This window comes from Pelecanus crispus, chromosome Z (assembly GCF_030463565.1).
Source record: "Pelecanus crispus isolate bPelCri1 chromosome Z, bPelCri1.pri, whole genome shotgun sequence".
NCBI classification, from domain to species: domain Eukaryota; kingdom Metazoa; phylum Chordata; class Aves; order Pelecaniformes; family Pelecanidae; genus Pelecanus; species Pelecanus crispus.
This window is the reverse complement of record NC_134676.1, coordinates 7,971,569-7,995,337: the sequence shown is the minus strand read 5'-3', so window position 1 is coordinate 7,995,337 and position 23,769 is coordinate 7,971,569.

Here is a 23,769-nt window from a genome sequence, read left to right as displayed (position 1 = left end):
ATCCACGTTTTGAGGAAAGACTGAAGGAATTCCTTTTGTTGAAACAACCAAAATTAAACCTGATATGGAATAGGAAGGGAGAGAGGAAAAGCAGCTACTTGAGCTAAAGGTAATTTTAGCACAGAATAAATCAGTATAAATGACCATGAATAAATTATATTTAGTCCATTAATAGACTTTTATCCACCGGGATCTAGAAACCTTTCTGGAGAACCACTCCTACAACAACAGGGGGGGGAAAAATAATAACTGGTTTTAAAATGATTGCTCTAAGTTTACAGCCATGGTTATATGCCATTGTGCCAATGGCAGCAGAGGTGGGTCTGGATGGACAAGGAGACCCGTTCCATTTTCTATCTTTAGGTTAGCACATAGCCTAAGGTTGATATCTCCTTTCTCTTCCATTGATGCTATTCCACATCCTAATAAAAAAAATAAAATTCTTTAGAAATTGAACAAGGAGAAAGATCTAGAAATTTCTTGCAACAGGCTTCCAGTTTCTGCTTCATTAAGCTGACCCACAAGCATGCTCTGACTACGACGTTAGCAGGCAGCAGGTCCTCTTGACTCCTGATGGATTCTGAATACCATATTCTGAAGTAAACTCTCTCCATGCCTTGCATCAACCCTCTCACAACCCAAGTAAGAGCTCTGACTCATTCTGCCAACAGAGCACTTTAAAATGAAGTGTTATTCAATGCTGAGATTTGCCACATGGCTGGATCATAAGTAACTTTGCAAGTCCATTGACTTGGACTGTGAGTCAGAAGTCACTTACAGGATTTAAGAGCATCCATATATTTAACTGCTCTCTTTTTACCACTTTCTCTTATACAGCAGACAGCACCTTTATTAAAAAGCCTTACAATGCTTGTCTTTACCTAGGACATTTTATTTATTCTTCAGGTTGTCTCAGGTAGCCTGTAAACTCCATTGCCAAAGACTATCTCTTAAAAACAAGCAAAAATGATCCTAACATATTAGCACTTAATTATTTTTTCTTTTTTCTTTTTTTATGTTCTTTTTTCTTTCTTATGTTAAACATTTACTCTTTTCACTTTTTCTTTAATTCAAGTAAACCACATTTTTAATAAAGTAACTCTCTTGACTGTAGGAGAGAAGAAAAAAAAGGCAAACCAAACAAATAACAAGAACATGAACGAATAGGTGTAGATATAGTGATGGTATGGAGGTAAGGAGAAAGTTCTACCACTGACCTTTTGATTACTGATGTAATAGAGATGTAGTCATCAAACTGTTTCTTGTCACTTGAAGCCAAGACTTGTGGCTTATTTGTAGACAACAAAGTATAAATGATCTCAGATGGGTTCTCCCAGATACAGGTACAAATCAGAAGAGTTGACGGTAATACCATGTACCATTTGAATCTTCTTGAGTGACAATCAGCTGTGTAACTGGAACATGGCAAAGAGCACTGGAACATTAACTATGGTCCTTTGGTTGGCCTTTCTTCTCTTCTGTGGGAGGATATTTCCAGAACCTTGCTCTGCTGGTAAATACCAGACTTTGCATTTCTGTAAGTTTGGGGCTTTTTTTTTGTACTATTTTAATTTTCTCAATTAGACCAACAGTATTCTTTTGCCCTCCTTACCAGTGTTAAACTGGGCACCCAACTCACCAGATGAGGAAGATCCCCAGAATCTTTTCAGATAAATAGATCTGGTGATTTTATGCAGATTATGTGACTGCTTTTTAAGAGTAAGTATTTGCAGAATCTGCATTTTACTTTACAAGAGATTTAGGGCAGGATCTGTCTTGATATTTGTGCCTGTACAATGCCAACCTATTGTCAGCATTAAAAAAGGAGACTTTCATTAAAATTATAAGTAATTAACTGTTCTAATAGCTTTATATGGGTATCTATTCTTAAGGAACTAGTTTTAGTTCATTTTATATAACCCAACACTACACAATAATAAAGCAGCCTTCTCGTCATCTCAATTTCTTGTGCCTCTTCTACCTCAGATTTGTAATATAAGAGATACCTTTAACCCTGCAATTAATTTGAAAAATTATATATATTTTTCCAAGCAACTTTATTCCAAGAAATGCATCAATTCGATATATTTCCTAATTTATTTGGGTCCTTGTAAAGTTTCATCTGATAGACATAAAACTGTAAGATGATAGCATTGAAATGCAAGTCACAAGCTTCAATTAGGTACAATCAGAAATCATGCGGTGACTTCATTAAGTATCATTAAGAATGATCAAAATATTGCTCTTAGGAAAAATACATCAAAAGCATGCATTTACACATTGATTAAACAGGATCTGCAATTTCTAAAATCTGGTACGAGAAAAAAGAATGTAGTAAATTAAGTGCTCATACCCTACTTAGCAACAAGGGACTGCTTAGCAACCAACAAAGTGAAAAATAATGGATGTGGCAGAGCACAAACTCTCAGCCCCCTTCGAAATGGAAGTATTGGGCAGCCACAGACAGAAACTGAAAGAAATTGCTAGAAAAAAGTAAAAAAAAAAGTGTTTCTTCTCTCAATAAATTTTCCTCGTATCAAAGATAGCTAATCTGACCTATGAGAGAAGCAGCTGGCAACCATAAGCCACTGAGTAATTGTTACAGTCACAACTCCTCAGTCAACTGATCTCCGAGTCCACATTTACCCTCTTCAGTTACACTCTTTGTCCTCTGTGCCCAAGTGTGGGCTCAGCATTCCCTCTTCATGCAGTTTCGGGCAGTTCAGGCTCCAGCATCTACGGAAAGAGTCCATTTCGTAACTGGTCCTTCTCATATGCTTATGTTTCCTGGCCAGATATAAGCAAGGTTCATGCCAGTTGTCCAGATACAACAGAAATCAAGAGGTATGAAGTTTTGCAATTGGACAGTCTGAGCTTAATTACTTGAAATAACATGAGTTTATAGATATACCCTTCAAGAAAAGTTCTCTTAGGTCTCAGTTTCCTAGCTATCATCTTCCTCCAAATGAAATCCTTCAAATCTTTCTCAAAGTAAAATCTTACAGTACTTTGAGTTTAACCCTTTTAGCACTTTTGAACAGAAGTGAATTACTCTTTCTCTTAGAGAGGTGAATTGCAAAAAAACCTGTTAGTTGCCTTGCTTGTTTTCTCAGAAGCCTGCTGAACCAGGATCATGTATTTGAACCACTGATGAGAAAAAAACCTACAGGATTATGGAAGTGTACACAATCATCAGTGGATACTCTGATTCCACGTGGTCTGTCCTGGACAAAATTATGAAGATGCTCTAGTGAGCTACACAGACCTCTAAAAAAGCTGTGCAGAGGACTCCCTTCCAGCACACAATCCTGTAAATGGTTCAGGCTGAACCCAATGGGGCTCATCTGTATTTTCCATATAAGCAAAGATTAGATCACACTAATAACACAGTAATTATTATATTGGCTAAGACCCATAAATCTCTCAAAACAGGTGTTTTTTGTTTGAAGGAACATTTTTCTACATGGTCGCTTGCCTACATCGTGATCACAGATGTTAGAGACTAGCTTCCTCCCTGAATACATGAATCTTTAGATCCCTTCCAAATTTTTATTGCTGTTACTTAGGATAACGGGATATTTATGATGTATATGTACCTCTCTACTTGTATTCTGTAGCTGTGTAAAATCTTGTTTTAGGAACTTCACTGACTATGAATTCTACCATGTAAACAAACATAATCCAAAAAGATATGTACCTTTTCCTCCACTCTTTATAATTTTCTCATTTTCTAATTCAGTTATGTCCCCTTCATAACAGAGGAACAAGATCTCACTCTTTCTTCTCTGGGTTCAACACTTGGCCTTGACAAATACCTGGTTTATTCAAAGATCTCAAAGCAGATAGCAAATATTAAAAGCAGTATTTTCTAAAGTGACCTCAGATTTTTACTTGATTCCTGTAAGGGAATTACAAATATGAGTAGGCATGAATGCATGTTTGTTGTCTATGGTTTACAAATTACATTTCTCCAGACCTTTGTGCAGTATTGTCACAACCCAAACTGGGCTGCCCAGAGGCGATCGTGGTGGTTCTGTGATTCCCTTGGGCTAAATGACGGTGAAACGACACCGAACGATCCATTAAATGCTTTATTGATGGGAAACACCCACCTGAACTCGGAAGGCACCACGATGTGGAGAGGATAAGGGGGACCCTCCCGTTGAGCCGCGGGGTTCAGCACAGACCCCCCTGCTTTCCGAGCTCCTTTCCAGAGCGGGGCCGAGCTGCGGCCGGGTCCCATCTCGCTCTCAGGCTCGGTCAGGGGGTGATGGGCACCAGGAGGCGGCCCGGGCCGGGAAAGCACCGCCACAGGCCCCGCGGGTCCCAACCCAAATACCGGGGGTGTGCCCGGGGCCCCTCGGGGCTGGGGCCGGGCCCCGCCGCTCGTCCCGCCCCCCCGGCTCCTTCCAGAATGTTCTCCGGCTCCCGCGCGGGCGCCGCCGGGGGGGTGGTGGCGAGGGCCCTTTCGGGGGGGTGAGCCCCTTCCTCACAGGGACCTGCGGGACCCTCGGCCCTCAGGGGCGGGGTGCGAGTGCTGCGGCAGCCTCCCGGCTCCGGGCCCTCGGCTCCGCACCCCTGGGGCTGGGCAGGCCCCGGTTGGTCACTGTGGAGACGTGGACGGGTCTCTTGGCAGGGCTCGACTGCCTGCCACCATGTTGGGGGCATCAACGCTTCCAGGCCCTCACAAGTATGTCAATGCTGATACGTTTGCTTACAGTTCAATGAACTCAGGCACGAATAGGTTAAGTGGCTGGCTGTGGTGGGCTGACCCCGGCTGGAGGCCAGGTGCCCCCAAAGCCGCTCTATCATTCCCCTCCTCAGCGGGGCAGGGGAGGGAAAATACAATGGAAGGAGCCTGGGTCGGGCTAGGGACAGGGAGAGGTCACTCAGCAATTACCGTCACTGGCAAAACAGACACAACTTGGGGAAATCAGTTTAATCTATTACCAGTCAAATTAGAGTAGGGTAATGAGAAGTAAGACCTAAATCTTAAAACACCTTCCCCCCACCCCTCCCTTCTTCCTGGGCTCAACTTCACTCCCGATTTCTCTCCCTCTTCCCCCAAGCGATGCAGGGGGACAGGGAATGGTGGTTGCGGTCAGTCCATCACACATTGTCTCTGCCGTTCCTTCCTCCTCAGGGGAGGGCTCCTCACACTCCTCCCCTGCTCCAGCGTGGGGTCCTTCCCACGGCAGACAGTCCTCCATGAACTGCTCCAACATGGGTCCTTCCCACGGGCTGCAGCTCTTCACGCACTGCCCCAGCGTGGGTCCCTCCCCGGGGTGCAGCCCCTCAGGAGCAGCCTGCTCCAGCGTGGGTCCCCCGCGGGGTCCCCAGCCCTGCCAGCAAACCTGCTCCAGCCTGGGCTCCTCTCCCCACGGGGCCACAGCTCCTGCCAGGAGCCTGCTCCAGTGCGGGCTTCCCACGGGGTCACAGCCTCCTTGGGGCACATCCCCTGCTCCGGCGTGGGCTCCTCCCCGGGTGCAGGGGGATCTCTGCTCCCCCGGGGGCCTCCATGGGTGCAGGGCACAGCTGCCTCAGCAGGGGCTGCACCAGGGGTGCAGGGGAATCTCTGCTCCGTGCCTGGAGCACCTCCTGCCCTCCTCCTGCACTGACCTTGGGGTCTGCAGAGTCCTTCCTCTCACATGTTCCCACTCCTCACTCCAGCTGCAGTTTGTGTCCCAATGTTTTTGCTTTTTTTTTTCCTCTTTCTGAACTATGTTATCCCAGAGGCGCTACCACTGTCACTGATGGTCTCAGCCTTGGCCAGCAGCGGGTCCATCTTGGAGCCGCTGGCATTGGCTTTATCAGACATGAGGGAAGCTTCTGGCAGCTCCTCACAGAAGCCACCCCTGTAGCCCCCTTGCTACCAAAACCTTGCCACGGAAAGCCAAGACACTGGCTCAAGGTTGTAGAGCAAAATGATGCCAACACCATGAGCAGACCCCCCGGGTCCTGGTCTCCAGAGTTGTGCTGTATCTGCTTTATTGATTCTCCCTTTACAACCACTCCAACTTGTTAATGGGCTACGAAGCTAATGGAATATTAAAAGAAGCTTAAGAATTTTATCTATGGAGGTTGGCTGGCTGCTTAATTCTACAAAAGGAGGTTTAAACAAGAGAGAGAGAGAGAGAAAGAAAGGAATAAAAGGAAAAAGGAAAAATGTCAGAACTGATTGATTAAGGGAAGAAGTAGGTACCTGAGAAATGCCTGGTCTGATGCCAGTACTGGTTCAGGTCAGACAGGGCTATTTTTAAATTATTTGGTATTTTCGGAAATTGATTACTTGGCTAACACATTAAGAAGTAGCTCTACACATTCATTTAATGGGCCAGTGCCTCTTGTACAGGTCTGGAACAGTCACATTCAATCTCATCTACTCCTCGTTAAGTAGTGTTTTCTTCTTCAGTGTGTTTATTTACTGCCAATGCTGTAAGCATAAAATATATAACAAAAAATAAATAATACCTTAAATAGTCTTTTAGCCATATGGGCCTTCAGGACAAGTGACTTCACTTCAGGCCTTGTGAGCTGAGTAGACTCAGACATCAATTCTCATTCTTTCATATACCTGCAAATTGAGCAATACTTTCTTTTCATACTGTTAGCTTTTTAATACATAGCCACCTCAGTCTAAAGCCACCCTGAAACAAAACATGGTAGGTTCTTACAATAAGCAAAGACAAATGAATAATGAGCCATTTTAATTTGATGACGCTGTATGCAGTAGAGTAAGAGCAGAGTATCTTAGGTGAGGGAAAACCAGTAAAAACTTTTGGAGAATAACTAAGAGTCTGCTGATGTCAATTAATGTGCAGGTAGGGCTTGGCTATTGGACTATTTAACTTTTTTCACTGACTTTCCCATACAAGATGATAGTCAGGGCTACATTTCTAAGAAATGGCATCTCCATTTTTCTAAAAGACATTTCTATTAAAGGCACCCCTAACGATAATAAAGATCTTTCTTAACCAAATCATCAACAATTACATGGTCATGGCATTATCTGCTGTAATGCTAGGAGTAGCCAGATGACTGGAACTAGGTAAAACATTTCAGTTACAGGAGTACCCTACTTTGATGTCACATCAGAGTTTCAGGAAAACACACAGAGGAAGGCTGCAATAATAACACCACCACTGCCACCACCACAACCTGACCATGAGAAACTGCATTCTCAGCATGAATAATAGAGAGCTCTTACCTACACTTAGGCCTTCCTTCCACCTTACTTATTTTTAATAAAACAACATGGCAGGAAAGCTCAAGCATCACAGCCAGTGAGGGAGAAACAGATTTTCAGTACCTCAAGTTAGATGGTTAATTTTTAATGTGGGTATTTGACTTATGCTCCCAGGTTTAGAAAGGTTCTCCTTAGTCTTTAATTTCTCTGAAAGGATCATCTTGCGAGGCTTGGTATGCCTTTGTCTGTTATTGCCTTCAATGAAAGCCAAGGCTGTTGCAAACCATGAAATGGAGAGTCTTCTGTTGTTGCGATGGCAGCCTAAATTATGTTTCTGTAGAAGCTATTCAGTGATTCTCTCTACAAAGTGTAAATAAACAACTGCACAGAACAGTTCTACTTGAGCAGGGCTGTACTACAAAAAGACATAGCCTGCTCTCTAGGATATGCCTTCCCATACCTCGCTTCTCGTTGTTCATAATGTGTGCTGACCCTGTTTCAGAAGTGACCTGATAGGTTTAGTAGTGGACTTGGTAATGTTAGGTTAATAGTTGGACTGGATGATCTTAAAGTCTTTTCCAACCTAAATGATTCTATGATTCTATGATTCTATGATTCTATTTCTATGATCCTATAACAAAGCTGAGATCTACTCTGAAGAAAAGTTTTCCCTGCATGCTTGGGTTCAAAATCCAGGCTTGAAATGACATTGTACATCTCTTAAAAAGATTCCTTAAACCTCCTCTAATTCCATACTACTGTAAAACACAATGAAAAATCAATTTATTAATGTTTTTACTACTTTATTATCTTGAATGTTATAATGATGATGATGGAGAATAAAACTATCATCAGCCTCAGTGATACCTTATGAGTTACCTTTCTGTTTAATTTCCTCAGCAGAAGGTATATAATTTTATTTTTCAGTGGAACTATTAGTAATTTTTTATAAATGTCAAATATTGACTTTTTGATGAATAAGTAATTCATCAATTATTACAGAAAATTGAATGAAAAATCAATGTTGCAGAATTAAACAGAGGTGAGAGAACAGCCTTTACTCCTTTGTGTTAAGGGGATGTGCAGAACATGTTGGATCTTATAATCAAGTTCTATGACTTACACTCATCCGGTTTTTGGATACTCACTAAATGCCTGCTCTGAAGTATATTTCTACACCAAGTTATGTTTCAGTAGTTTATTTCAGTTTTCTTGTCCATTGGCTATGCCTCTGCAGTTCCCTAAGTCTTTTAAAACAAAAAAACATAGTTAAGGTTTTTTTTTTTTTTCTTCTGTTGTACATATCTGGCCCTTGCAGGACCTCATTGCTTGCCAAAGACACTGTACAAATGGAGAACCAGAAAATAGCTCTCAGGTCATATTGCTCACGCCCAATGTTCAGGCTCAGCATAGACCTCATTATTCATTGCTTGGTAGACCCAGAGGTTTATCCATTCCAGCAATAAATATTTCCATAATCTAATAGATCTCACAGTAAGGTGCATGCTGTAATATTTTAACACATTTTTGTTTCCTTGATTTCATCCCATCATTCCTAATTATACCCCCTATGAATCTCTTGCTAAATCTCTTTAATTGCACAATTGTATATTTTCTTTCAACTCAGTCAAATGATATGTACCTAATTCAGCTCATCAGGTTTTACATTTTCTTCAACATGGAAGAAACTACTCACCCTTCATTCCTCAAGAACTAAAAAAATCCTCCAGCGTACCCCCAAAGGATGTTTCTGGATTAGAGGAGTTCACAATACAGGACTGACATTCTCAGGGCAGAGGAATGTGGCATTTGCTACAAAGCATTAAAAACCTTGTTCCCTCACATTTAATACTTGCAATTATGTATTATTTAAGTTTCTGAAAAAAAATTAAGAACAAAATTGCTTTTTATGCCACTTCAGAAATAACTGGATTTGTTACTCATTGCAATGATAATCACTTCCATGTCTACCCACCAAGAATCTTGAACCCATCTTTATAGGTGGGGATCCTGAGGCACAGAAGCACAGTGGAACTCAGCAGAGGTCAAACAAATCATTACTGCTGGGAACAGAAACAACATTGCTTCTGTTTCACTGAAAATACAGCATTTCACTGTCATAATCTTCATTCACAAAGCCACATCCTGTTGTTGTCATTGAAAAACTTACTCATTTATTGTTTGCAGAGATTAATAAGGAGAAGCTCTTGTATCAGGTGTTCTTGGGGCATGAATTTTGAACCATGCATACATTTATATCTAACTCATGAAATTCTGGGATCATTGAACATTTTTGTCAATGTCTAGTGGTCATCCGTATGTCCTGGTATAAAAAAGACTGCAAACCTAATAACAATTTCAATATGGATGTCTTCACTAAAATATTCCTCCAAGAAAATTTTGCACCACTATCTGAACAATTGTCATTATAAACCTAGAAAGTCTGCGTAACAATACCTGGGTCTTTAATAATAAGACAATACAGGTAAGAAACACGATTTTTTTGTTTGTAAAGCTAAATAAACTTCATTGTTACTTTCATTCTGAAATGTATTACTTTATAGTTAATTCTCTTACTGTCATTATTTAAAACACATAGAAAACACAGACTTTTCGAAAAAACAGAGTGGAAGTTAATTATTTAAAGGTTCCATTTCATAGCTTCAGAAAAAGAAAATAAACAAATTCATTATTATTAATTGACAATATTTTACCAGTGTGTAGGGGCCCCAGTGAACTAAGCATTATGCAAGCCACAAAACACAGAATTAAATCTTGACTCTGGTAAAATGAGTACAATAATTCTATCAAGTTCACTGAAAATTTCATCCCTGGCTAGATACAGTCCCTCTTCTGAAGAGTATTCAAAATTTGGTCCCCAGTTTTGGCACACACAAAATATGCATAAGTTTTCTCAGGTGATTAGTAAAGCTCCTTTTTTATTCATCCCCAGCACCAGAACAAATTAAAAAGATAAAAGCATTGCAGGGACTGGAATGAAGTTGGATTAGTTGTCTGTCTTTATCATCTGTGATAACTTTACTCAAGGTTACACGGGTTTTTAAGAACTAGATTGGGGGTTAATTTAATAGATGATGTAATCAGTGGGTGTAATAAACAAATCTGAGGAAAAGGGGAAAGAAGTCTTGCAGTAATGCGAATGGATATTTAAGAGGGACAGATTGGTGCTCCATTTATTTGTGAATGTTTTATGTTGGAAATAAACTGCATGTAGATCAGACCAGAATGAGCTCATGGCATGGCTCTCTTTCTTCAGGATGTGTCAGCTTCTTTTTCTGACTTGCTGTTGTACTGTGAATGCTGCAGGAAACTCTTACTTCCCTGTGCTCTTCTTATCAAGATCACTTTTTCATTTTAACTCTTAAAAAATCTACAGAACTGAGTTTCATTTCTAAAGTTTAAAAGGCTTGTACTTTCTTGAATGTGAAGCTGGAATAAGGACAGTGGGTTTCCCGAGTGAGACATTCCCCAGCACAAGAGTCTTTTCTATGTGCTGTTGCAGGGCAGTCACTAGACATACCGAAATGCCAGGATGAATCCATGTGCTTCCTCTGTCTGCCAGCGTTGGCATCATGGCAGATCACACAGCTTTACTTCACTCTGTCTGGAAAGACTTTGTTTCTACAGTCAACTTAAGAACGGAATCAACTGAAGTTGGAAACAGGAGTTTCAATACTTACTTTCCAGTACCCAGTATCTATTATTCCATTTATTCTAGAGAGACTCTGAGCCTTAACCTATGACTGAACCGAGTATATTCTGGATATCCAAGGTCTCAGTTACCCTCTATTTCAGAAAAGGACTTGAACATTTTGCTGAATTTAATGGTATAAATTTGCCCTTCTGATACAAATTTCTGACTTACAAGAATTAGTATGAATAATGAGTAACTTAGAAATAAAACCCAAAGCAACAGCCACATCCTGAAACACATTTCTCTTTGAAGCTCAGGGGTTGATCACTGCTGAGGTTCTATGAGGATTTTCAACAAACCTCCAGAGGGGCTTACAAGTGGCTGGAGCTTGTGTTGGCCATCTGGATGGAGGTCTTTACACACTGAACACGTTTCGCCATTAGTGCTATTGTCAGGAGAAAAATACCTAGATCACTTGTTACCCTAGAAAGATGAAAATGCACCCACCTGCTGCAAACCCATTACAGTCAAATACAGACTAACGGCATCAACTTTTATTTCCCCTCCGCCTCTCCATTCTCCATCATGAAAGCAAACAAATAACTAAAAACCACGTATGTGGCATCTAATTTATCCTTGTACTTGTAATTTATTAGTACTGTCCATCTACTTTTTAATGCCTCTGCGGCAATGATGATGATTTTCACTTCTCTCATCTGACTATTAAAATAAATCTTCAACAAAACCTGAGGAATGGGGAACAGCTTAAGAGGTGCTATTGTTCAAAGTTAGTCTTTTCTACTTAGTCCGGTGTTGTATCATTCATCCATGCTTTGAAATCTAAAATTAGGGAAGGTAGGGCTGGAAAGAGAATAACAGACCAGTGACAAGACCACTCTAAATCTCCATTCTTAAGAGATAAGGGGGAAAAACACACCTAAACCCATATTTTTTCATATACTTCCTTTTCTGGTTATAACAATAGCACAGAAAACTGGCACTTAAAGCTGGATTGATCACTGGGTAGATGACATATAGCCTTTATGAGTGGGGGAAAGAAACTGATAAATGTTTTTTTTTCCCCTTCACAACCTTTTTCTAAAGCTGCAGAAAATGTGTCATGCATAAAAAGTATGCAATTTTCATGTAATTAGAGGAACAGGAGATGAAAATGAGTTCCATCAGAGCAATCAAGGATGGTAATGTGGCATGGATTTGTCAGTGCCTATTTGTCATGAAAGCAAAACCCAACAAGTGTTCTATATTTTATTTCATTATTATCATTACTATACGTTAAAAAAAACACTTTTAAAAAAATCAACAAAATATAATTTTATAATTGTGGTATGAAAGCAACCAGCAACCCCCTGAATAAACTAAAATAATCTCAATTTTTTATAAAACTTGTTTGTTTTGGTTTTATATTAGAGACTAGGTTCGCTTTGTTCCTTCAAAGAGAGTAAAAACACTGAATAATTTTTATGTTATTGTAGTTTTGCTCCAGTACCATCTCTGGGTTAGCTGCTTCCATTCTGCAAATCCATATAGCAACCTCTGCTCTGTTAAAGAGTCCCACTAGGTAATAACTGAGGCATCCAAATTAGGAGTGCAATCATCCTAAATTGCCCTATAATCTGTCAGAAAAAGAAGTGCATCCCACTATGCCTGAGAAACGTGTCAATTCCTGACCTGTCTCCACCTGCCTATAGAGGAAGGTCAAGTAAGTAGTCTCCTAAATTGTGTAACTCGGGTAAGCACCTAAAGCTAGCCAGGGTGAATCTGAGCCTTTTACAGAAACTTCAGCAATGTCACTCTCCATTGGTCCTGTTACACCTTCACTTCCTCCCTGGACACCTCAGGTAGCAAATAAAAATATAGCTCCCTTGCATGGTAGTGGCCAGGCCTCTGCATTTTATCAACAGCAATTAAATGACCAAAGGGACGAAAATGTTAACTCATGTTGTCTGTTTTCTCGACACTTCCATGGAGAGTATAAATTCACTAGAACTGCTGCTGTATGTTTGCATAGTGCCTGGGGACAACACTTATAATAAAATAATAAAAGCAAGAGCGCTGTAAATCAGTGTCAGTAATAATAATTCAGGATGATAAGATCTGCCTTGCAGGGTCAGATCAAAGGTCTATCTAACCTAATATTCTGTTGATGACAGTGGTCAAAGAGAAATACTTAAGGAAAAAAAATAGCAACGAGGCAAATATGCAGTGGTTGTTCCCCTGGTTTATTCTCTCAGCTTCTGGAAAATCTGTGGTTTAGAGGCTGATGACTCAAACAATGATATACATGGTTAATATGGTTCAATTTATTTCTGGAAGGAAGCACTAAGCATTTACAACAGTTAGTGACAGCTTTAAAAATTGCTGCTCAGGAAATATCCCTTCATTTATTTCCTATAAATATTTTATTTTATTATAGTCTAGTTATGCACCAAAAAATATAGGCATTATACACAGACGGACACACTCCCCAATTTGTTACAGGCTACTTTGATCAGAAATGCAGAGCCCTGTAGTTAAAGGTTGCTGACAGTTAATATATTCCCTGTTTTCTCCCTTTGGGCTGAAGGTGGGAGACAGTTGCTCTCAAGTTGCATATGGCTCTCTCGAGCCATCCATGATAGGTCTTTTCTCAGTCTTTCAAGCTGGCATATGCACAGATTTCCTGCTAATGCAATAGGAATAACAAAAACAAGAACCTGAGAAGACAGAGAGTAGAAAACTGTTATAAATGGTTGCTTGAGTATTCTGAATGATGGATTTCTCCTGATGGTACTTGCTGAGGGAGTGCATCTGAGCTTGCAGCAGGGAAGGAATTGCTGACGTCTCCCCAGATGAGCTGAATGGCGATTGTGTGTCTTCATGGATGGTGCCGTTGTCAAAGAGCAGACCATACACTGCTGAACCACGCAGCCCTCTGACCTAAAAATCCCTGCTGCATTCAGTGTACTTGCTGTACGCTGGTACCGGAGGAGTCGGTATTTTTCCACTGGTGTTTTCATTTTAGAAGCACATAAGACACAAAGCTAAAATACTTATTCAAGGAAAAACAATCTTTTGCTTTGCTGGGAAAGGAGTTTGGCAGTCACTTCATAAGACAAAGACTTTGTGAACTGCAAAAGCTCATATCTGCTGTCTTATGTCCACGGGAAGAACCAAGAGATTCAGTAATTGTTTGCTTCTCAAAAAAACCCAAAACAAAGCCCTGAAACAGAGCAACGCTTACATTGAGGGTTCGGTTTGGGTTGGAAAATATAGGAGTATTTTGTGGGCTGAAAGTAAGTTGAAGAAGGTAAGTCAAAATTCCTGGAGGAACATGACCGAGAGAGTAGCTGGTTTTGGTTGTTGGTTGTTTGGGTTGCTGCTGAGTGGGTTTTTTTGGACACACACACACACAGTCTTTCACGAGAGGAACTAGCATGTGATATCTGCCGTTACTTTAAAGCATGACCTTCTGCCATACCTGGCCAGCTCCAGTGGCAAATAAGAGGAGCCATGGCCTCACTTCCTTTTCCATTTGAAGCACCTAGGACCGGCAGTGCCCAACTGACTCAGTGCTCAAGCTCCTTGCTCAAACTGATCCTTGACTAGTGAAGAAACTGAGAGGAAAGTTCTTCTAAAACTATCCTCCATGTGCCAAGAACCATCATGATCTTGTCCTAAACAGGGGAAAATTCATTTCTCCCTTGGGAGCCCACTCAGGTGCTGGTCCCATCTCTGCCTGTGGAAGCTGGATCTGTGTGATGGACTGGCTCATTGCAGGGCCTCTGGGGCAGAAGTGAATTTCATACCTCCCTAGCTTTCAGTCAGTCTGCCTTTTGCATGAATATACACGTGACTTCAAATGGTCTCAGTAAAATAAAATTAATGACATTTATCACTAATTAGCTAATAATATAATTATCTAGACTAGTTAAAAAATAATCATGAGAAGGAAAAAATATCTGGGGAAGAATTATTCAATTTAGTAAACTTTTTTTTTTTTTTTTAATTGAGTAATTATTCTTCTAAAGCCAAGATTTGCTGGGAGGAGAAAAAACCCTTCAAGCATTTTTTCCATTACTTCAGCTCTGCATAAGGTTTGGATAAAATATTAACTATACCATGACAGAAGAAATGTTTTACAGTTAAAATGAACAAAGTGGTTTTATTTTCTTTTTTAAAATCTTTTTTCTAGGGAAACAAAATTATGCAGGCCTATTTAAACCCTACAGCAAGATAGGAGCCATGAGGCGTTCTCACTTCTCCATAAAAAAGAGAGTCCTATACTAGAGGAAATGGGAGAAAATGTAGCGAGGGAAATGATGCCAGTCAATGGCTTGACTTTCCAGACACACAGTTCTGATGGTCAAACCCATATGGTCATTGGGGTGTCAAAAATGGAAGAACAAGTAATTATAAAGTGGTAAACATTACCACAGAGCATCCGGTGGACACCAAGAAGGGGCAGAGAACAAGGAAACCTGGAGAGTAATTTTCCATCCAACCTGAAGAGGTGGCAATTGCTTTTTTTGGTGAGTTTCCAGTTACGTGTAGTCCAAACTCATCTGTGAAAGTTGGTGAGCTCTCACAGTCCATTGGGGCCAGATATGAGGGTTTGGGACCTGGTTTCTTTTCTCCTATGAGCACACATGTCTTCTGTTTTGACATGAATTATTAGAAAAAGGAGAGTTCACTTGGTTAACATCTTTTTGCATCATCTCTTACCAACAGGAGCATTCACAGTTTTCCAGGCAAAAATAACATCTGTATGTGCATATGTAGTAAGCATATTACATTCTGGGAAGTGTCTGCACAGTTGATCCATGTTCCCTAGGCATTTCAGATTTGCTGGGTCAAAATGCAGCAATTCATATGTATGTATGTATGTATGCTTTCTCAAAAGTATGTGCTAGGCAGCTACAGTGTACATGTTTTGTGGGATTTCTGGAATTTTGCTTAAAAATTGAAGGTATTGCATGTGTTTAAAAGCATCTGTTCTGCTGGGACTGAGAGATACCTGGAAGTTTTAGATAAATACAGAATATAGCTATATGGAATATATCTTCTGATGGGAAAGAAAGCAAGCACCTATTCCAGCTGTGACTCTTGATGGGGTGGCTTTCTCTGTAAACCTGGGGTTTTCCTCTCTGCAGAGATGCCAGGACATTAGAAGCAATGGGGAAATGAAAAAGAGGTAATTCATTGCAAAATAGAACCAGTTCCCAATGGTGAAACACAGTACTGCCGTTTCTGGTGTCCAGTGAAATCTGAATCCAGACATTTTTCTCATGGGGCATGGGGAGAAAAAGGGAAGCTCAACAATTTACAGCCTCCGAAGGAGAGATATAAAAGTGACAGGACAGAAGTACCAAGAAGGACCAAGTGATCTTCAGGACTAGCTCCCAACCCCCAAACAGTAAGAGATGTAGAACTGCTTTTTACCATTATCTGAAATGTCTCTATGTCTCTGATTCCCCTTAATGTGTCCCTCAGCTTCCTGATCACTGCATCAGACATTTAGAAGGAAGAAAGTGTCCATTTTAAGGCAGATTTGACTCTGTCATGTTATGCAGCTCTTATTGATACCAGGGGAAGTTGAGTATGAATGAAGCAAAGACACGTTTTAGCCATAAAATTTCCAGAATCCTCACTTGCTGCTTTAACATGTCAATATTCTCCTTGGTATGTGGCTTTGGCATCTTATTCTTTCTTGTCAGGGGAGATGGGGGAGTAACAGAATGTGGACACAGCACTGAACACAAAGGTGGCACAATCTCATTTGCTTCCCTGGCATGATGATTTTTTTGTAGTATTATTATTATGTCTTCTGGTCATGACTGTTGTTCAGCCACCTCCCCCCCCACCCCCCCTTTCCACCCTCCTTCTGCTTCCCAGAGATGAGCAACTTTGCCATCCTTATTGAGTAAATAAATAAATAAATTTCTGCGAGACAGCTTGTAAGAATGTTTGATAATCTGAACCATTACGGAGGTGAAATTTCATTACACAGATGGTGACATCCCAATGTCTATCATCAAAACACAGCAGGTAGAAACGATCAGCTAGGCCCATTCCCCACTATAAAATTACACTTACATTAATGTCACTCTAGATTTCATTATGCGGAAAATGATATTGCACAGGTCTCTGGCATGAGGGAGACTGGGAGAGGAGGAAAAAAAAAAGGAGAGATGAGAATCTAGGCGAGGGAGTGGGGGGAGGACGGTTGGGCACAGCAGAGAAGCAGAACATGGGCTGGGAATGACCGGCTTTGCCAACAAAATAAATACACAACCACATCAAAATCTTGCAGTCTTTGCTGCGGTGTCATGTCGCTTCCTGATTGTCTTCAACCCCAGCTACCACTTCAGGTTCTGATGGAGTGCTTAGAAGCCCTCCTGTGGGAATGAGGGAGCTTCACAATTAATTTGGATTAATAAGACCTGACAGTCTTAGTTTAGTGGAGAAGGTACTACACTGTTTCAGGAAGTCTCTTCTGTACGCTGAATGTACAGGCAGAGGTAAGCCCTCATACACAGATGAACGCATATATGTGATCGCACATGTGTGGTGAGCAACCTCCCCATGGGAGTGAGGATTTTGAGCAATTACTAACAGCAGTTCCTGTGGTGTCATTGTTGCCATGGGCAAATCTGAGTTTCTTTCTATGTAGCTGAACACGCTGTCCACTAGAGAGAGATATTTGTAATAGAGATGTGTTTGTAAGAATGATAATAATTAGGTATCAAACAGTTTGGGACCTGTCAATCAAACTAGGGAAAACATCCCCTATTTTTTTTTTTCTTTTCTCTTTTTTCTTTTCTCTTGTCTCTTTTATCTCTTTTCTTTCTTTTTTTCTTTTGTCTTCTTTTTTCTTCTTTCTTTTATCTTTTTTCCTCTTCCTCTTCTTCTTCCTTTTCCTTTTCATCTTACAGGGAGGCTCAGCTTTTCAGTTAATATGAGACTGACATTCAAAAAATATCTATACAGAATTATCAAGCTCAGAGCCTTTTTATTTCCCAGATTTAGACTTTTGGGTAAAAATCCCAGTAATATCTCTCTCTCATTTTTGTGTTTTTTTTTTTTTTTTTTTTTTGAGACTGGGTTTGGAATGTGAAACCTACTTTCAACAAAAAATCCAAATGCTTTGGAAGTGTTACGCTTCTTTGGAAGTGTTACTTTTCTTTGAAAGCGTTACCCTGCTATGAGTTTGACACTTCTTGTTTAAAAAAAAAAATCCCCAAAAGCTAATGCTGTTCTTTTTCAGGATAAATTGACCACAGTCAGAATATTTCCATCTGAAATATTTCTGTTGACACTTGTCTATGCTTGCCTTAGCTCTCGTGAAGACTCTTGGATATTGTAATTCAGGTAACTCAGTTGCCATTCACCAATAGGATCCAAACATCATGGCTTGATTAAATATCCCATGATGCAATGGACACACTGGTTGCACCACCGCAATTATCACTGGACCATTGTTGCTGTGGTGCATGCTAGAGGACATCATTCAGCAAGGACACATCTGAAATAGAGTCACAAATTAGCACAGCAGCTCTTAGGAATATGGGTTAATGCTAAGGAAAAGTGACACAAAATATCTGAGGAGGTTTCACACATGAAAACAAAATAGTGTGGGATGCTAGAAATGGTTCATTTTGGTTTAAAAATGTCATCAGGAAATATTTTGTTATTTCTGAGTTTAATGTTCTTACAGAATCTACCACTACTTCTACTTTTTGCCCTAATCTGGAATAAGAACAAGTCCTGATACCAGAAAATACACTCACAGGACAGGAAATTCACACTTAGGGTTCTCACCTGTCTTTCTCTCAGCAATCCCACATTTTTTCACTTAGAATCCAGGTTAATTTTTAAATCTCTCTATCCTGTATGTTAAGTGATGAGACATGACAGAATTTCCTAGTCTTATCAGTAAACTGTATGATGCTTCAATCTTATATTTCCAAAAAGACTAAGGCACAGATTCATAGCATAGTAGGAAACAGTATTCAAATTACCCTGGGCTCTCATTATACTTAAGGGAGAGTGAGTAGTACTTTGAGAGAATAACTTGCATAGTAAAATAAATATTATCTGGCTTTAGAAGTTCAAGTTGAAGGTGTCTACATGTTAGCTAGATCAGGCTGCTTTTATAATCAGTGGGAATCTGATCAATAGAGTGAACAGGGTTTAGGGTATGATACATCTAAGCAAATCTAGGTGTGTACTTTAGGATGACCTGAACCTCATCTGAAATATTCTACACATATCTGTCAATTATATGAGAACTACTTCTGACCTCAGATCACAAGTTTAGTGTCTATAAACATTTGTCTCCATATTAGACTAGAGTTTCATAGTAATATTCTAAAATATATCTAAAAAAAAAAAAAAAAAAAAATGGGCAATTCTGAAAATGTTCATCTACATTAAATTCTAAGAAATCAGAGACCTTAATTTAAATGAGACAATAAACTCTTAATATCTAAAGTTAGATGAGGTGACTCTCACCGAAAACCTGAGAAATTTTGATTTTGGGGTTCAAAATCCTTAGAACTGATAAAACTTTGTGCGCATATATATACACACACAGACACCTGCACACACTAACATATATGTGTGCAAGCATTCTGACTAGAGGAATGGCTTTAATAAATAGTCATCTGGCAAAGGTTCTTCCAATGAAATTTTACGTCCAGTTTTGCAAAGTGAAAGGTATGAATATTTTAGACAAACATTTGAAGACTAGTTCAAATAGAGTAAGAACCTTTATGTTTTAAGCATTGCTGTGTTACATCCTTTATTAAGCAACAGTATCCAGGGTACAAATAATGGATCTTCTTTGCATTTCATTTAACAAATATATTGATTGAAGTCCCTTTTCAAACCTCAGCAGACGGGATGCTTTAGGGGTAATTTTTTCAAAGGAAGTTTACATGGGGATTTAACCAGCCAACTTCCCTTGAAGTTAGCAGGAACTATGTGACTAAACCGATACGCTACTTTGAAAAGACGCCCCTAAACACCTCATGTTGAATTGCTGGAAGTCTTTGAACTCAGCAGGATCATTGCTTGAATAAGAAGTGGTGGTTCAGATCCAACATATCCATCAGTTATAATAAAGTGCTATAAATGGGACAAACAGTGCATTTGTCCAAAGAGAAAGGGAAGGTTTGGGTAGCATAGAGCCAGTAGATTTGGCATTAAATCTTTTCTTCCTCCTAATTCTGTCTTGGAGAACACTTCTGGGAACATCATAGATGAAGTGGTTTCATTAAAATAATTTTCTTCAGTCAGTTACTAGTAAGGTGGTCCCTAATGGATTTTACTGTAGTACATTTTAAAGCAGACCTTCACTTGTTCTAAGTCATTTATAGACAGCAAGATGATGACCAATCTGAAGCTAAGGGCAAAGACCTACAACAAGGAGAAGATTCTCTCTGGAGACTGCTCTGACCTAAGACATTATTACTTTAGGATTACTCAGAATTTGATTCAAGCAGTTCACTGTATAACTGTATCATAATTTTCCTGCTGACTTGTTTATCATCCTGGACAGGAACTAATACATGATTAAGTTGAGTCAAGAAGGAATCACTTCCTATTCTTCTTTGTCTTCATACATTGCCTCTGCAGGATCTCTGTGTCCTCTCCATCTCCCATGGAGAAGAAATAGAAGTCTCATAGATGACTTTTATTGGTCATGCTGAGTGGGAACACACAGCAAAGGTCAAATTCAGCCCAAATTATTTCAGACCATAATGTCATTCCCTGAATAAGCCTTCCTTTGTACTTTATAAAATCTTTAAAGGAAAGTACTTTGAACCATTCAATTGGAGAATTCTGATTTGACTTAGTTTATGCTCCTGATATAAAAGAAACATTATATTCTTTCAGGAGGAAAATAAAAGGGAAATATTAAACATCGCTACAAAATATATAGATTAAAATTAAAAAATACGTAGCACAGCTATAGGAAATGTTAGCCTGGCAGCATTAGTTTGATAGAAATATTATGCCCAGGAATACATTGTCATTAGATGCGATTAAGGTAATCTTCCTAAAATTAGACAGACAGACAGATATGTACCATTGTTATCTCCTGCAGCTGCCTGCCTACCAGATTTGTGACATTTTGGGGGGTATCTTTTCAAAGCAGCATAGAGTTTTAGCTGCATGACTCTCAGAAACATCAACAGAAGCCGATCGATTAAATCGCACACTTGCCCTTGCTTTGAAAAATTTTCCCCTAAGCATCCTGTCTGTTGAGCTTTTGGAAAGGACTTCACAGTTTACATGTAGACAAATGTAGAAAATATTCAATCTATATTAAAAGTTAAATTAAATTAAAATAGAATAAGAATAAGACTAAAATAAAATAAAACAAAGATCAGCATTTCCACTTGTTCCCTGCTCCCTTGATTTCTGCTCTGGTATTGTGAATGCATTCCAAGCTTTGTTACATCCATCAGGGATGGTACAGATGGACATTTTGCCTGTCCAACCTGACTCAACCGCTTGAAGATTCATCAGAGAGAATCTGTTGGCAATTGAAAATGGATCCAATCCAGAGCCAGCAGATTTTGTCTCTCTAGAGGAAAGCAGGACTGTAAAGGGCAGACTAGACTGGCAAAAATATTTACTTTTGTATTTCATCACTTCAAATTTATAATGGGACAAAATGCCTTTAAAACTTCACCTTTTTAATAAGATACTAACAGAGATTTTCAGTGCAATTCATTCGCTGGCACTGGCATGTCAGATGCTTGAAAGCGGGAAGCATTTTAAGCTAAAAAAAAAAAGGAAAGAAGAAAAGAAAAGAAAAAGCAATCAGCAGGGTGACATATACTTTATTAGTCCTCTTCAAAATCACTTCCTCCCCCTTCTCCCTTTTATATTTCTTGTCTTTCTATGTGCTCTCCTTGTTACATTACATCCCTCATTTTAGGCATTTTAATCCCTCCAAAGGGATGCATCCCAGTGGCACAGACAGTTGTAAGGCACAATTCTCAGCTACACCATGCTCTTTTATAGTGCTGCGGCAGCGAAAAGCGGCCTTATAGCCCATGGAACTGGCCACTGTGGAATATCCTTCCCGCTATGCACAAAATGGGGTTTCAGAATGCAAGTAAAGTCAGCACATTGGCTATATAATGGCCTCTGTCCCATCTCCCAGTGTAAAAGACCCCATGCCTAAGGTAAGCATGGGGAATGAGGAAAGGGGAGCTTGCTTGGAGTCTTTTCATGGCCTTGAGAGAAAAATTCCACAAAATTCAGGTTGCGATAAAAATCAGGCTACTCAAAAGCCCTAAAGGGTAGCTTTTCGCTCCTGAGTGAGCCATGGTGCAATGAAGAGAGTCAGTCGTTTATTACCTCTTGTAGAAATGTAGGGAAGTCCGCAGAGGCTTTTCTGGGGTAAATATGAATATGTGGAATTTCCTTACTTCACACTTGAGGAACTGTCAAACATAAGTATTCTCCTGACTTCTCATATTCAGCAGCTGGGGGGAGTTTACCTATTTTTGTATTTACAGGTGAAAGTCTTGTTTGCACCATAGTCAAAAAGACTTTTCTGTGTTTTCTATTTTTTTGTACTTGAAGGTTTAGATGGTCACCACACTCTCTTTCTAGATCTGATAGGGATATGTAACTTGCCTTGTCCTTTTCTTCTGGGCCCCGTTTAGTCACTTGTTAAACAGCACTGGAGTTGGTCAGAACATTTTTCTTCCCAGGTTTCATACATTTGCTCCATCTCTGTGCTTCATCTATCATGGATACTGTTGGTACTCATATGAAATGAGCTCTGTTTCCTTCTCGCTCACCTCAGGGAGCATATGTAGTCTGCAATCCTTTGTAGAGATGCAATTGATGAAGCCATGCGGAAAGTGCAGAATCAGGATAACCTTTCTGCTGGTTCTGCTCTCCACTAATGCCCTCGTTGAAACAGTGAGTCATCCCTCAGCTATGCCACTCCATTTGGGCACACTAAATAATCCTGATGTAAATGTTCACAGCCACATGAAGTACACCGTTGAGTGCTCAATAGCAGGCACACTTCACTGCATATTGTCAGTAGACTCTGTGTATGTAATTTATTCCTCTCAAAAAAACACACTCTGAAAACATAACTAACTACAACACAATTTCTCAAGAGTTGCTCTGCAATGAAGGTGCAGAGTAGACCTTTACCACATTAATGGCTGCTGGGAATCCAAGTGGCTTTCTCAGCCACAAAATGGAGAGGAACTTCAGGCTCATCTGGCTTGGTGCTAAGCACCAGCCACAAGATGTGGCATGTTCTCAAGCCCCATCAATTTCAATTGAATTGAAAGCCCCTATTTCCCATTATTCTCTTCCTCTTAGGAAAAAGTTTCCTATTAGCTCCAGTGAGTTTTGGGTCAGTACTCCCTAACTACAGAAACCAAAAGGGAGAGGGGTTAAAATGGCGTTATGTACCTTTGTGCCTCCCACATTCTCAGTCCTGACCAGCCCCTGAAGGAAGGTAAGGCAGCCTCAGGGTGGCTAGAATGTATATTCTGCATGCAATATTGCATACCTTTTAAATGCTGCTTTGTAAAAGTGGGTGGATTTTATCCTTTTACATTTCTATTTTTTTTTGTATGTTCTGGAGATTAGAAAGGAAACGATATAGACCATTTCCAGCTCCTAAGCATTTACCACTATGCTTTCCTACTTCTCCCACACCCTCCAAAAGTACCTTTAGTAAGCTGTTTTCAGCTGTTTACTTTAGCACGTTATTTAAATTAAACCAGAAAAGTGATATTGCAAACATTAGTTGATTCTACAGTGATGCCCAGTATATTATTTAATTAGAAGCTTTGGTTCCTTTAGGAAAAAGTTCTTGTGCAAATGTAAGCTTCAACCATATAAAAGTATGAATATATATGAAAAAATACATGTATGTACA